Below are 13,564 nucleotides of genomic sequence, written 5' to 3' on the forward strand. Positions count from 1 at the left end.
GGGGGAGCGGCGCCGCGCCCGCCCTTAACAGCGGGGCCTTGGCGGGGCTGCCCGCGCCGCGCCTGATCGGAAGTGCCGYGGCCGCGCGTGAGGGAATGTCCTGAGGGGCAGCGACCCCCGGGGTGYTGATCCCGAAAAGCAGCCGCGACACAAGGCTGACCCTTTGGTCAAAGCAGGGACAAGCGCCGGGGCTTGCACGGCTGTGTRTGAGTTTTCATGGCAACCGGCAGAAACTGATGCASCGGAAGTTCCAGCTGAACATGCGGAAGWAGTTCTTCACCGTGCAGTGAGCGAGCGCTGGAGCAGATTGCCCAGAGAGTGTGGAGCSTTCCTCACTGGAGATRTTTAAGMGCTGTCTGGATGCAATCCTGTGCCATGTGCTCCAGGATGACCCTGCTCGAGCAGAGAAGTTGGAYYAGATSGTCCCTTGYGGTCCCTTCCAGCCTGACCCATTCTGTGATTCTCTGAGATGGGAGTGGGAGCTGTTTGGCATCGGGGATGGCGGGGAACAGGGAAGGMGAGCCCGGTGGCTGTCAGGGATCCCGAGGAGGGAATCGTGCGGCGAGTAGCTGGCCCACCTTCCATAAGAAGTTAAGTTTGGAAATGTAAAGCATAAGCAGCCAGCGGGGTGTCTTACGACAGGGAAGCTGTACACCAACATTTAAATTTGCAGCAGTGCGAGCCTGTTGCCCTGCTGTGTGTCAGTCACGGCTGCCCGACCGGAGATCCCGGATTCCCGGGCAGGGAAGCGAAGTGGGAGAAGCACGCCAGCACCGGAGGCGAAGAGGTTCTGCAGGTTTGGGGCTTCTTATTATTGCAGTGAGGTTTCTTCGTATTATGATGCCCTGATCTCCAGTTTGTGTGGCAGCGATTGCTACTCGATGAATAAATCCCGGATTCTCCACAAGGAGCCCTTACAGTGCCAMGGGTTGCATGGGCTGCCAGGTGCCTGAGAAGGAAGGGAATGGTGAGCAGGTTCCCGAGCTGGCAGTGACTCACTGTGTTTGTGCATCTCCAGTATCGGAGCAGACAGGAATCACCATGGGAAGCTGATTGTAGTGAGTCAAGAGGGCCTCCTTCCCCCAAGCTAAACATGCAGGGACGGTTCAAAACTTGTCTCAGCGAGGAGTTGCCCTGCTGCAGAAATTTTTGTTTTGAATGAACGAAGCACTTATTTAATTTAGGGGAGGGATGATTACTTAAAGAGGCATATAAAAACATACTTGATCCTCTGACTAACTTCACAGCTGTACTAATGTTGTCTTGCAAAACTCAAGGCCTTTCAATTAGTACTTTAAAGCAAGTTTTATATTTATGGATCGCAAGAATGGATGTGGAGGATTAAATATGCTATCAGGCTCTGCTTGCAGAGCTACCTGACAGGACATGTTCTGACAGACAGGTCCCATCTCTGCCCAAAAATTTTTTGAATTAGTGTTACATTTAGAAAAATGTGTCTATACTCCAGCTCTGCACCAGGAAAATTTTGAATTTTTCAGTGCCTGATATCTATGCAGTGAAAAATCGATATAATTTAATATGCATTCAGCCTAGGTACAATGAAACTTTTCCAAGCATGAGGATCATTACAAGCCTGAGCAGCTCTAAGGTGAGGAAGTGCATTGGCAACAGATTTCAGGGAGGATATCAAGCAAAGACAGGAAGCCAAATCGTAAAAGGCTGTATTGGATAAAGGAAGCTAGRCATTTGCAGTGAATGAGCTGAATGCCTTAATCTTACCAGTGGTTTACATGGAGGGCAAATCTCCACATCGATCTGGAAGGAATGGGGAAGAAACACCACATCCACATACAGAACACATATGGAAACATGTATGGAAAGTGTCATAACAGAGCAGTAACTGTGAACTTACTTGAACTCTGCTCTGTTTGTGGAAAAGTAGCACATTCAGGATTTGCTATAGTTTTTCCTGAATAAATCACATGAAAGGTTGATTCAAAATTTCAGTAATGTTTTTGTTCATAAATTTACCTTGATTAGSACATTCCCAGGATCCTTCTTTAGCTCTACATTTCCAAGAAACAATCATGTTTCACAGTTTGTCTCCATTGAATCATTCCTAGGCGTGCTGTCTGAGACAAATCCAGAAGGCCTTCATATCTACCAACATTTGATACATGGCTTCCCAAAACTGAGACCTGATGAGTTAAAGGCTGCCCTTGCATTTTGTTCACAAAAGGATTTCTTAATGGCTTTCTCCAGCAGATAAAGGTGCACAATTTGTGGGGCGAGTTCTGGTCTGGAAACTGGAGCTTGCCCCCAAGGAGGTGTGGGGGAGACCTGSAGCTTTACATTCCACACTGCAGGTGCTCCCCTTATTGCCCTGCCTTATCCTCTCTAAAACCCAGACTAAACTGTTCTACCCTGATCAAACTGCAAGCTGTAGAATCCAGACTCCCAATTTCTCCTAGACTGTAGGGCAAGTACCACATCTGGTTCTGCTTCAGAAATACCAGGTACTGGGAGAACATGAGTAGCAACATGCAGCTTAACATGAAGATCCAAAACACCACCAAGGTCCCAGACTGGTGCTCCACCCATTGATGTACTCTGGAAATCTTACTACACCATGGTAGACTGTTTCCCTCCCACTTTCCCTTGGAGTTAGAGCAAGGCAGGGAAAACAGCTTCATTGGGGGCCAGTTCAAAAGTTGCTGGGAGAAGGAGCTTGAAAGGGAGGRCTCATTAGAAGTCAGAAGAGTGGAGATTAGATAAACAGCACTTTGTTTTTCAGGGTGGAAAGTAGCATGCCAAACCCCAAYCATTTTCAGTCCCCAAGGTCCCACAGTCTGGATACTGGTATCTTCTATGAGAGAACCCTGTTTTATTTCTGACAWTTCTCTGCAGCATCTGTCTGGATGATGGCTCTCTGTAAAGAATGTGCTGTGATGATTCTGTACATGGGGTTGCCAGGAATCCTTCACTGAAATTTTAATGCACAGTGGGATCTGGCTCGCTCCTACACTCAGCAGACCAAGTGATACTCAGAGAGATCTTGAGTGTGCCATTCTGTTTGTGTTGGATTATTCAGCAGGGGTGTGGAAGGAATTTAAATTAATGAGAGTTTATAAAGGGCTTTGAGGTGAAAAATGAAAAATATTCCCCTTCAGTAGGGTGTAGGTCTCCTGTGTCTCACATAATGCATTAATTACATGAAAAGAAAAAAAGATAGCTGATTAGGACTGGAAAAAAATGTTAACAGAAATAACTGAGAAAAGGTGTTAAAGAGGATTAAAATCTCCAATTCCTTTTTTAATAACATTGTAAAACCAAGAGCGTAAATTGAAAATCAAGATGGTGAAGTTAATTTCTTATCCCATCCACAGAAGTGCAGCATCTACACTGCACTTTTGATAGAAAAGTTACTGACCACAGTAATCTGTGTCACCTCCTCAGTTCACTCGCCTCCATTGTTCACTCTTTCCGAAAGGATCTTGTTATATGRCATCTCAGAGACATGCTTCTGTTCCCTTCTATGGTCTCATCAGCTCCCCCATGATTCTAGCCCTAACAACCGAGCTTTTTATTTCTGCAGTTAGTTCATCTCTTTATCCGCAAAACCTCTTCTGTAAATACAAGCCTGAGCCTAGTTCCATAGGAGTTAAAATCAGTCAAATTGGYGTCTAAGCAACCAATCACGTTCCAAAAATAACAGTGCAGACAAACTTCTTCAAAGGGCTCACTGTGGAATTGCAGAAGTGCCAGTACAGGTAACTGTGCTTAGCTGCATTGCCAGTGAGGCATATCATGGGGTAAGGAATGGGAAAAATGACAGCCTGCCTTTGAGAGAAAAGGCAAAAACTCTATAGTCCAAGAATTGTGATGGGGCTCAGCATGTCACACTTGTGTGGAAGTTTTCATTACACTTGTGGTACTTACGGATTTGTTGCCAATTCAAAGTGTTCCTCAATGCAGGTGGATTGACACCAGAATTAAATAAATGTTCTTTTTTCCTTCATTATCTAGACTGCCAAATGAAATCTGAAATAGTGAACAAATTCTGTCATTCAATCTCTTATTTGATTAACATGGCATTCTACTTTGTATTTGCGTGTCAGTGAATACTACACTACTGCCCATACAAAAATCATCMGGAACTTCCAAGGAAGCTGTTTTGTAACTGTAACCGTCTTCTTACGGGTACCAAGTAATATAAAACATTTATCAAACTTCAGATTTATTAGACTTAATTCCAAAACCATTAAGGTTCCTTTCTTCCCTTACTAACAGAGCARCCTCTCAAACAGTTGGTTTTATTGTTTGATATATCCATTATTCACTTACTCAGCTGGAATCGTCATTCAGTGTTTTCTCAAACTTCTCATGTTACTACATTTTTGTCTCTCTAACCTCTGCTGGGTCCAAACCAGTTAGCCGGGATCAAGCAACTCCTCACATTGTCACCACCAGCTTCACCTTGTATTTACTTGTTTTRGCTAAAGGTGATTAGCCACTCCTACACTGATAGAACTGATAATTATAGATAATTCTTCTCCTTTGTCATGGAGGAGCTCAGCTGCTGCCAGTAGTAAATCTGCATAATGTCGGGATTTTGGTGGGGATTTTCTTTTGGTAATGTACTGAATATAAGTACAGAATAAATACTAAAATATATTTTTACAAATCTGATCTTTCACAATCCAACCTTGAACCCTTTGCTAGCCCTCTAGGGAGTTATTAACTACAGTTTAAGAAACAACTAGCTTAAGGATTAGGTTGTTATTTTCTCTTTCTTTGTATATGTTTGGTCTTATTAATAATTCTAGCTGGAAGAACAATACTTGTCCTTTTTCTGTAATTATTTGCACAGAATATCTCCTTTACACCTTAAGCTTACTAACTAAAATATTCCATGCTCTTGAAACCTTCACACACTTAGCAGGCTCTGTGCATTTGCTCCCATTCCCACACATCTGTTGATTGTCAGTGATGCAATTCACATACAACAGTYCCAGTTCACTTGCTTACTGTGCACTCATTACTTCTGAGATACTTCCTGCTGTTACTGAAGATGATCACAATCCATAAAGCATGAAGTTCCTGGGGTTGATTTTTTTTTTGTTCTGGCTRCAAATGTTGCAGTGCTCTTCTTAACCTGATAGCCTGGAACTAGGAGGCAATTTTTTAATCCAACTSTTGCTGGGTTAAAGGTGGGCCTCTTTTTCAGTGATTTCAATGGCACAAAGTCAGTTGCTATATATTGATGATTTAGCTCAGCAAAACCAGCAGTGTCTTCAAAAGGCTTTTGTTGACAGAATAAACTTTTGATCACTTTAAAATAAATAGGCAGAAACAAAACAAACACATGGCAGGAGGAACTGATAACTGGTGAGGCCAGACTTACTTGACCTTTTCCTTCTCTGATTTCTAGCATGTGGCTATTTTATTCACTGTMTGATTTTAACAGAAGCTCAGCCTATGCCTGTCAGGTTTTCAAGATAAGCTTAACTTTGCAKGACATAGAGGTTTAGTTTTAAATAGACATGACTATGAGCTTTGCTGCTGACATGTAACACCTAATGTAAAGCATCATAAATGAGAACASTTTATGGAAATGGCACTCTGAGTTTGAACTCATTACATCTCATTGGAACTGTATTACAAAACAAATTTTTTGGTGCTAAGTCTCAGGTGATTTTGCAGGTGATCCCTAATTTTTGGGAGCAGTCAAATCACTGGAGGGCAGGGCTGCTATTGAGAGGGATTGAGATGRGCTAGAGAAATGTGCTGATAGGAACTTTAAAGTTTAAGACAGGCAAACATGAAGTCCTGCACTTGGACTGGAATAACTCCATGCAAGAGGACAGGCTGAGGGCTACCTGCATGGAATGGGACTTTGCTGAAAAGGACCTGGAGGTCATGGTGGCTGACAGCAATATGGCCTTCTGCAAAGTCAACTACATTCAGGACTGTATTAGCAAGAGGTCAGCCAGCAGAGCAAAGGGATTCTTCCTCTCCATTTGGCGCTTGYGAGACCACACCTGGAGCATGCATCTTCCYCTGGGCTCCTCAGGGCACAAAATAWCTGGACATTCTGGAGCAAGCCTGGTGCAGGGACACCAAGATGGGATAGTTATGGGGCTAAAGCACTGGGGCACGTGAGAAGAAGCGGAAAGAGCAGGTTTGCTCAAGTGGCAGAGGAGAAAGAACTCTTACATCTTTCTTCCAGTGTCTCATGGGAGTGTGCAAAGAAGATRGAAACAGAAACCTCTCAGCTTGCACAGCAGAAGGACAACAGTCAATGCACAGAAGTTAGAACTTCGGTGGGGAATTTCAGACTCAAGATAATKAAAACATTTTTTATGTAAAAGCTGTCAAAAACCTCAGCCAGCTTGCTCAGATAGATGATGGAATTTATATCTTTGGAGCTATTTAAAACTCAACATGGCCCAGTGAACTTGATTTAGCTGGACCTGCTTTGACCAGGGGGTTGGACTAAAGACCTCCATAGGTGCCAGAGATTGTTACGAGTCTATGATGATTCCAACTTCTCAGCATCAGGTGCTGTAGTCTGATGGAAGTAGTAGCACAAAGTAAAAATGTGGGTGGAATCATTCTCTGTTCCATAAATACCCTWTGGTGTTGWATTAGCATAATGGCATGTGAAGTAGCCATTTGCATTTCTCATTAATTGTTCTGATCACAGCCATTAACATAGGTGTTTTTAATTATTTACGAAATGGCAAAGATCCTTGCTAGAAGGAAATGCTTGTAGCTAGTCTGGCAAATCCTTGCTAGTTTCATTTCAGGTAAAGGAATGTTTCCTACTAAGTGTTAGCTGAATTCCAGTAAGCATGAATTAAAATTTATCTTCCAACTATGCCAGATTACATTTGTTTTCCTTTATGAATACCTAAAGACAAAGTAGGATGTTTATGATTTCAGTAGTGCTACAAAATGCTCTTTTGAATAATGCATGAAGTAACCAGAGTTATTGCAAACTCATTCCAACAATCTTTCAGTAAGTATTATTGTCTTGACCCTAGTTCTAAATATCTTCTGGATGCCAAGAGAAAATCCTGTCCTGCTTTCATAGCATYTTCTTAAAAGAATAGGAAGGAAGAATCACATCCAGAAACTACAGGAGTAAAAAGCACACTTTTACCTGCATTAGAGCACTTCACATGTGTTTGTAATTCCACTGACATATTCTTTCCTWGGCTCTTCAGCAGAGTTCAAATATGTGGTCAGAAAATTTTAATCTTCACTGAATGATTTGCTTTCTGCCCTCTTTCCAAAGTGAAAAATGGTCTTACACATACCAGTAATTATCTTAAATGATGAACCTGAGACAGAGCCCTTGGCATCACAAGGTACAAATGCCTTAAAACAGCTGTATCTTTAAAAAGTACATGTGTTTTTATTTTCATCCTGTTTTGAACATTTTTAGTCCTGCCATCACATTTTTTTCAGATTTCTAGCTTATTGAGCCATAGACTTGTTATAATAAGGTGAATTTCTCAAGTAATCCTCATCACCCAAACCCAGGAACTGTGGTTACAAAAATGCTATCAAATATCACAAGACTTCAATAAAATAGTGAGAGCTGGCTATGCTCTGACAACCCCTGTCAGTGAGACAACAATAGCTTGAATAAAAACTGTAGCCAGAAAAGAACAAATTAATGGTCAGTCAAGGAGAAGTGAAACAGAGAGTTAGCAAAGGATAAACCGGACCAAACTTTGACCYCCCGAGGATAAACTAGACCAACTTTCCCATCTGTGTAATAGGAATCAGCAATACATATGGAGTGAGGTTATCRTTAAGGATTAGTTAATTAATATTTTTTAAATGCTGTTGAGTCCTTCATGGAATATACAAAATAGCAATGTGAGCTAATTAGCATATGGGCTGCTTCAAGGTAGCTGCAAGTTATCCAAGGAAGAGAGGCAGGTGTAGGGGTGAAACAGAAAAAAATCCCAAAAAGCGAATGGCAAGAAGTGCTGCCGGGAGACAGAAGGAAATTAAATTGCAGGGGAAATGGAAGGAGGAAATGAGACCCATAYAGGACAAAGAAGTGATGCTTGGATTACAGCAGTGTAAAGACACAGGGCACAAACTGTATGAAATGGAGCTTTATTAGTTATGATGATGATGAAATAACTTGTGGTTAGTTGGTGAGTTTGTGCTTTTTTCTTTGTTTTTCTTCCCTTTTTTTGTTTGTTTGTTTGGGGGTTTTTATTTAGCTTTGTTTTTCGAAAAAAAACTGATTATAACCAGGGGAAAACAAGTATAACCAGATGGGAGTATTTAACTGACCATCTGCAAGTACAGAGGGGACCTGTGGGTTCTCCAGGGTATAAATCTTGCAAGAGAAGAAATTGAAATCATTCTACTTCTGTGTTGCTGACAAAGAGAGCATTGTTTGAGAACTGATTGCAACAAGGATTTGAACAATAGCTTTAGATCAGTGGAAGCACAAAATATTGCTGTGACATGTTTCAGTTAAAACAAAAGTAATTCACCACCCATTAGTGTCATTGAAGACATAGGGTACTAACAGTAAATGCTCTTCAACAAATTTATTATTCCCACAAAGCAGTTTCCAGTATTTTTTTCTGCCTCTTATTGGATAATTTTTTCTACTGCATAGCAATCTCCATGCTGGTTTACATATTCCTCCTTAGCTTTCCTTACGTCTTGGTACAGTACAAAACTGATAAGTGGGGGAGACTGTAACGATACAAAYGCTTCACCTGGAGGCTGCCTGTTGTCACATTGTGCGTCACTGTTGTTATTCCATGACTGCTAATCTTGCTTTTGGGGAACTGCTGCACAGATCACAAAAATAAGATCTTGCTGACTGCAACAGGAAGCATTGCTTGGTATTCTGGTAAAGAACACAGAGACTGAGGAAGCATCTTGCACTTCTCACTTCTCACAATGGATTTTTCAAGTTAATGTTAAACATTGTCACTGACTTCTGAAGTTTCAGATTAAGGAGAAGCTGGAGTTAATGAAACAATGGCACCAATGACACTAATTTAAAAAAAAAAAGTTTCTGTTATTGAAAGCATTTCATTACAATATTAACCTACCCTTCTTTTTAAATATACTTGTGGCCCTGTTTATCCGAATGATTCTGATCAGAACAGTGTAAAAATGCGCAGTTATTGCTTTTGTGCCTAGCCCATGTCTCTTAATATTAAGATCACTGAGACCMTAGCTATACACACTTCTTTTGCAGAATACAGTAGCATCTTTCAAAAGAGTTACCATTTTATAAATGGACCCTTTTTCTACAGATTGTAACCTTATTTTCAGTTAGATTTTCACCTTGTTTTAGAAGTCTAAAGATTCAAATAGTGATAACAGTTTAGAAATCTACAATTATTTTCAAYGCAACTAAATTCTTATATTTTACAGTCTACTGGACGTCTCTCTTAACTGGTGTATGTTTTATATTTTTAGAAAGTTATATTCAATTTAGTAGCATAACACTTTTTGTTTTCCCTTKTAACTTCTCAGATGCTAGTTATCCTTTGTATAGCAGATTAATTGTTTGCCAGCTATACATACATGGCAAGACACCCAGTATCAGCTGAGCTGTGAAAATCAAAGTATCAAAATATCTCCATGTGTGAACTCTCCAAGAAACAAATATTACCCTCTGCTTAAAAGGAAAGAAACAAAACAAACCAAAACCACAAAAAACAYAAACCAACAAAAGACCAACAAAACTCAACATCCTTACTGAAGAAAGCTTTGATCTTATGAAATTAATCAGAAGGGAAGACTCGTCATGAGCAAATTTTACCTTGTCAGAAAACTCTTGTCTAATTTATTCTGTTAACAGATTTGGCTAATAATGATTATTTCTCATACCTCTTTGAAAAATATTGTAAGATTTACAGATAAAAAGTGCTAAGAAAAAATAATATTTATCTATAGTACAACTATACATAAAAATTTGTACAGTTTATATACTTTCCTGTGAATGTAGCTTATTAATGTCTTGCTTATGGTTACAACTATGACAACTTACCCATTTGAATCTATGAATAAAATGCATTGCTTGTTTACCTAGTTTCTCAGATTCTCCCATATCTAGGTAGTTTACCATCACCCTGTCATGGCTCCCAGAGAGTATATACAACTGCTATGAAAATAGTTGTRTTTTCTGAAAATATACCCTCAATTTACAAAATTTACAAAAACAATTTACTAATACAGTTTCACTATCTGTTAGTAAATACCAGATGGTTTGTTGACACTATTTTCCAACTATATTTCCCACTGTCTCTTCTGTTCCCCAGAAAGAWCCAATTTCAATTTTCATAGTGCATTAAGATTCCAGTTGTGTATAATTTGTGTGGCATCAGGTTTCCTGGGAATTATGAGATACAAGTTGGGGAAAATTTCTTTTACATCTTACTCCCTGTTTCCTCAGCACAAATCCTGGAACACCCATTATCCACAAAGTAAGGTGCATTTYTATAGCTAGGCTGGTTAATGTATCWTGRGAATGGTGGCTGACCTTCACTGGTATATGTGTCAATRAAAATACAGATGGTGAATTCAGATGGCTTTCTTGCAAGGCCAAAACCACCTCCCTTCTGCCCCCACATCTGGATTCCAGTTTAAGAGTTTCCAGAACAAGTGGAGGTATGTAGAATCATAGAGCCATTTATGTTGGAAAAGGCCCTTAAAATCAAGTCCAAATGTTTACCCAGCATTGCCAAGACCACACTAACCCATGTTCCTAASTGCCAGATACACAAAGCAACCTGGTCTCAGATCTGACTCTGCTGTGAGCAGAAGGTTGGACTAGAGACCTCCAGACGTCTCATAACCTGAATTATTCTATTATAGTATGCTCTTGCAGTCACAATGATCACTAGTCCAACAAATATGGTATGTCTGCATTCAGGTAATGAAGCAATAGTCCAGCCAGCTGGTGGTGTGACTGTTTAGCAGAGGGGTAAATAGACTTGTGGGATCAATTCTGTTGTCAAACAACATCAATGAAAACCCGACATGCCCCAGATTCAGCAAAACCATCTATAATCACAGATAGGTGATACAGGCAGAAACACTTCGTACCATGCCTACTCTTCAGTTTCTGAAGCCAACSTGCTCACACACCCTAGAGTAAGCTGGGTGCTTGCCAAACCACAARATTATGAAACAAGGAGAGGCACAGGTTGAGCAGCAGCAGTTTACCCTTGTTATATTTTCTCTTTGCTCCTCTGTGTCTTTGTACATTTGGAATGTAAGTTTTTCAGAAGGTAGAATGGGGTTTTCTCTTAGTGCACCTCCTCTCTGAGGAGGCAAAGTGCTGTGGCCTCTGACTGGTGTTCTTAGGTGTTGTGGTAGCACAAATGCTATGCAACAACAACATGCTACACGCTCTGAGAGATTTTCAGGGCAGGGAAATAATTCTATCTGCTGAACCAATGTACCTCTGTAAGAAAATAATTCTTTAGTGAAACTCTTAGGAGATACTGTATGTGCCATATTTCTTGGCAGCATATTTCAACCATTAATGTCCTCCACTGTTAAAAATTGTGTGCAATTTATAATTAAAATTTCTTTCATTTCAGTTTATAGGTATTTTTCTTGTTATGCCTTTCACTGTGCAAGATTAAAGATCACTGTATCCACCTTCCAGTCTTCTTTTTGAAAAGCCAAGGAAATTGTGCTCTTTAAGTCTCTCCATGCAAAGAATTTTCTACTGCCTCAAATAATTTCTCAGCATTCTTTTGACAAGGACACCAGAGGCTAGTTCAGTATTATCACAAAAAGCTGTTCAATGCCATATTTAAATGGAAAATAATGCCTGCCAGCTTTCCTGAGTAACTTTACCCTTTCAGTGCTGCTCTTCAGTGCATCCCTTCAACCAGTTTCCTGAATGAACTTGTTTGATCCTCTAAATCCAGGGCTGGTAATCTCCTGCCTTCCTTCCTCCTCCACTCATGTACTCCACTCCTCAGTCACTGCAGCCCAGGCTTTGATAACCAGATGATCGATTGCTATATCCTTTAGTTGTTTCTTGTTAGCTGCAAAACACTCCTGGGTGGCTCAGCCACGATCAAGAAGTTATCCTTGATGCCCTCCAGAAATCTCCTTGATTGCTTGCATCCTGATGTGTATACTTGCAGCAGATATCAGACAGGCTAAAATTAACCCAAAACYCAGGGATTGTGATCAAGAAATTTCYWTATTTCTTATTWAAGTTTTCTTCAGCAGATTGGCTGGCCCGTTGGCAAAAATGCTCTGGTCGCCTTTTGTCAGGTGGATTTTTTCTCTCCCCAGCGATACAAGATACGACTGATAACTTTTCTCAGATCAGGTTAGTTACCATGCTGATCTATATAAATTACAGCCATTCTGTTTTCAAGACTCTGTACCCTCAAACATACACAAACATGTGCACAGTCCTGGTTTATTCATCCTAATTTTCCTTAGCTCACCAAATACACTTCGTTTTTTAATAATTCCAATTGCCACAAAGGGCTGGATGATGACAGTTAGGGGATAATTTTCAGTTTTATTCCTCCTTTCCTCRTATTTTACTTCTAGTTTAATGGTTCATGGTACAGAAAGTGTTTCTGCATTTCACCTCATTCTGTGTGGCCTGAGTTCAGTTCGCTTATAACCCAGCAACTCAGTTTACACAGCATTTTAGAACAAAATCAGTCTTTCTGTATATTATTAATTTAGCATCTTCTCAGCTACTCTGCTTAGTCTCCAGCCAYGATTACACACACCTCTCAGATACARGCCAGCACAGCCATACATTCTCCAYGYTTTTWGAAATGTAGTCCAATACCCAAAAATAATTGAATTTTTTCCTTGGAACTAGAGACAGAAAGAGCACTTCACTACAAGAATATTTTACCTTTTTTCTCTAATTTATGGGCAGGAAGAAACTTCTAGGCAATCTCTGACTTTCCGGTTGAGTGCCTTTCAAAATTTCCTGCAGTATTCTCTAGCCTGTACGGTTCCACTTGATGCCACATAATTGGTTCCAAACTGAATTATCTCCCAGATAACGGTATCAGCTTCTGCAACAGTGCAATTGCTTTTCATGCTTTTCTGCTTCAGGGAGACAGCACACTACCTTATTTTTCTCATGTCATGTTTTGAAGAKTTGGTCTACTCTGGATGATAGAGGAGTATCTGTTTTGGTGAGTCTGATTAATWCTGTAAGGAATTGTTTTGGAGATGTTTCTGGCAGCAAATGAATTTCAGTAGATGAACTACTGGATATCTGAAGTTTTGACACTTCTATCCTGCTGAATACCCATTCTTGCTTTTTTTGCTCATAAATGGCCAATCCACTACTTTTGTTTCTATTCTTTCTCATTCCCCTGATGCTGTCCTCCCCCGTGGTTTCTGTGGCAACRGTTTCAGAATGTAGTCATCCAAGAGGTGTTCATTTTCTCAGCTACTATGCTCTTGAAATATACAATTCTAAATGATGGATATAATATAAAGTTATTTTATATGATATTTCAGGATATTTCAGGTTGCAGTAGAGTTCATTTMTAATACTTTCAAAAGTAATATTCTTTGTTTCAGCTGAAGGAAAAGTTACTAT

This window comes from Malurus melanocephalus, unplaced genomic scaffold (genome assembly GCF_030028575.1).
Source record: "Malurus melanocephalus ecotype Western Australia unplaced genomic scaffold, MMel_1.1 scaffold_70, whole genome shotgun sequence".
NCBI lineage: Eukaryota > Metazoa > Chordata > Aves > Passeriformes > Maluridae > Malurus > Malurus melanocephalus.